Source organism: Mus pahari, chromosome 3, assembly GCF_900095145.1.
Source record: "Mus pahari chromosome 3, PAHARI_EIJ_v1.1, whole genome shotgun sequence".
Classification (NCBI taxonomy): Eukaryota; Metazoa; Chordata; class Mammalia; order Rodentia; family Muridae; genus Mus; species Mus pahari.
This window is the reverse complement of record NC_034592.1, coordinates 7,546,563-7,550,092: the sequence shown is the minus strand read 5'-3', so window position 1 is coordinate 7,550,092 and position 3,530 is coordinate 7,546,563. Positions and strand designations below refer to the sequence as shown.

At 42.0% G+C, this 3,530-nt stretch overlaps 1 pseudogene; it reads left to right on the top strand.

The window, feature by feature from the left end:
* Window positions 1-3,226, top strand: part of LOC110319658 — a 36,450-nt pseudogene extending 33,224 nt beyond the window's left edge.
* Window positions 3,227-3,530: the final 304 nt, after the last annotated feature.

Below are 3,530 nucleotides of genomic sequence, written 5' to 3'. Positions count from 1 at the left end.
TGAGAAAGAAATTAGGGAAACAACACCCTTCACAATAGTAACAAAGAATATAGAATACCTGGGTGTGACTCTAAGTATGGAAGTGAAAGATCTGTATGATAAGAACTTCAAGCCTCTGAAGAAAGAAATCAAAGAAGATCTCAGAAGATGGAAAGAACTCCCATGCTCATGGATTGGCAGGATTAATATAGTAAAAATGCCTATCTTACTGAAAGCAATCTACAGATTCAATGCAAATTCCAACTCAATTCTTCACAAAGTTAGAGAGGGCAATTTGCAAATTCATTTGAAATAACAAAAAACCTAGAATAGCAAAAACTATCCTCAACAATAAAAGAACCTCTGGTGGAATCACCATTCCTGACCTCAAGCTGTACTACAGAGCAATGTGGTAAAAACTGCATGGTACTGGTAAAGTGACAGACAGGTTCAACATGGAATAGAATTGAAGACCCATAAATGAACCCACACACCTATGGTCACTTGATCTTTGACAAGGGAGCTAAAACCATCCAGTTGGAAAAAGATAGCATTTTCAACAAATGGTGCTGGCTCAACTGGCNGTTNTCATGTAGAAGAATTCGAATTGATCCATTCTTATCTCCTTGTACAAAGCTCAAGTCTTAAGTGTATCAAGGAACTCCACATAAAACCAGAGACACTAAAACTTATAGAGGAGAAAGTGGGAAAGAGCCTTGAAGATATAGGCACAGGGGAAAAATTCCTGAACAGAAGAGCAATGGTTTGTGCCATAAGATCAAGAATCAACAAATTGGACTTCATAAAATTGCAAAGTTTCTGTAAGGCAAAAGTTGCTATTAATAAGATAAAAAGCCACCAACAGGTTGAGAAAGAATTTTTACCAATCCTAAATCAGATAGGGCAAAAATATCCAATATATACAAAGAAATCAAGAAGCTGGACTCCAGAAAATCAAATAACCCCATTAAATAATGGGGCACAGAGCTAAACAAAGAATTCTCAACTGAGGAATACCAAATGGCTGAGAAACACCTGAAAAAAATATTCAACAGCCTTAACATCAGAGAAATGCAAATCAAAACAACCCTGAGATTCCACTTCACATCAGTCAGAATGGCTAAGATCAAAANNNCAGGTGACAACAGATGCTGGTGAGGATGTGGAGAAAGAGGAACACTCCTCCATTGCTGGTGGGCTTGAAAGCTGATACAACCACTCTGGAAATCAGCCTGGAGGTTCCTCAGAAAATTGGACATGGTACTACTGGAGGATCCAGCAATACCTCTCCTGGGCATATATACCCAGAAGATGTTCCAACTTGTAATATGGACACATGCTACACTATCTTCTTAGCAGCCTTATTTATAATAGCCAGAAGCTGGAAAGAACTCAGATGTCCCTCAATAGAGGAATGGATACAGAAACTGTGGTACATTTACATAATGGAGTACTACTCAGCTATTAAAAACAATGAATTTATGAAATTATTAGGCAAATCGATGCATCTGGAGGATTTCATCCTGAGTGAGGTAACCCAGTATCTCTCTCTCTCTCTCTCTCTCTCTCTCTCTCTCTCTCACACACACACACACACACACACACAAACCCTCACATGATATGTACTCACTGATAAGTGGCTATTAGCCCAGAAACTTAGAATACCCAAGATACAATTTGCAAAACACATGAAACTCAAGAAGAAGGAAGACCAAAGTGTGAATACTTTGTTCCTCCTTAGAATGGGGAACAAAATATCCATGGAAGGAGTTACAGAGAGAAAATTTAGAGCTGAGACACAAGGAAGGGCCATCCAGAGACTGCCCCACCCAGTGATCCAACCCATAATCAGCCACCAAAGCAGACACTCTTGCATTTTACAGCAAGATTTTGCTGACAGGAGTCTGATATAGCTGTTTCTTGTGAGGCTATGCCAATGCCTGGCAAATACAGAAGTGGATGCTTACAGTCATCTTTTGGTTGGAACACAGGGCCCTCAATGAATGGCCTAGAGAAAGTATCCAAGGTGCTGAAGGGGTCTGCAACTCTATAAGAGGAACAATAATATGAACTAACCATTACCCCCAGAGCAGAGGATGGCCTAGTTGGCCATCATTGGGAGGAGAGTCCCTTGGTCTTGCAAAGATTATATGCCCCAATACAGGGGAATGTCAGGGCCAGGAAGCTGGAGTTCATGGGTAGGAGAGCAGGGTGAGGGGAGTGTATAGGGGACTTTCGGGATAGCATTTGAAATGTAAATGAAGAAAATATCTGATAAAAAATTGTTTAAAATTTAAAAAAAAAAGAAAAATAGGCTAACACACAGATGAATGGGTTCCCAGCCTCCTTGCCACAACCCTTGTGGTAGGTGCTGCTGCTCCTGCTGTCACTACCTCTGAGACCACAGCTGTGCTTCCCACATAAGCTGATCTTGGCAAGGCCACCAGGGATGTTTTCACTAAGGGCTACAGCTTTGGCTTAATAAAACTTGATTTAAAAACGAAGTTGTGGAATGGATTGGAATTTACCAGCTCAGGCTCTGCCAACAGGGAAATCACCAAAGTGAATGGCAATCTGGAAACCAAGTTCAGATGGACCAAGTATGGGCTAACATTTACAGAGAAGTGGAACACAGACAACATCCTGGACACTGAGATTACTGTGGAAGACCAGCTTGCTCATGGACTGAAGCTGGCCTTTGATTCATCTTTCTTGCCTAACACTGGGGAAAAATGATGAAATAAGACAGGGTACATGAGGGAACACATCAACCTGGGCTGTGACTTGGACTTGGACGTCACTGGACTCTGAATCCGGGGTACTCTGGTGCTTGGCTATGAGGATGGTTAGCTGGCTACCAAATGAATTTTGAGACCTCGAAGTCCCGAGTGACCCAGAGCAACTTCTCAGTTGGCTACAAGATGGACGAATTCCAGTTTCATACTAATGTGAATGACTAGACAGAGTTTGGTGGCTCCATTACCAGGAGGTGAACAAAAAGTTGAAGTCTACTGTCACTCTCGCCTGGACTGGAGGAAACAGTAACCCTTGCTTTGGAACAGCAGCCAAGTAGCAGGTCCACCCTGATGCCTGCTTTTTGGCCAAAGTGAACAACTCCAGCTTGATTGGCTTAGGGTCAACTCAGACCCTAAAACCAGGCATCACACTGATGCTGTCAGCCCTGTTAGATGGCAAGAATGTCAATGCAGGCGGCCACAAACTTGAAATTATGGAATTTCAACCATAAATAAATATTGTACAATTGTTAATTTTAAACTATTTTGTAACACAGCTACCTTCAGAATTTAGTGTACCTTTTAATGTTGTATGTTGGGGATGCAAGAGTTGAGAAATACCATTTTAGACCTCCAGGCTAAGGATGACTCAGCTTTACGATGTTCACTCTTTCAGAGGTACAGGAGAAACCCTATTGCAGAAAGGGTCCTTTTAGCTGTAGGTGTAGGTTGGGGTGGAGCCTCTCTAGAGATGCAAGGCTGCAAGTGGAAGCTGGGACCATGTGGACCCTTTGTAAATCTGTACCCAGTCCCCAG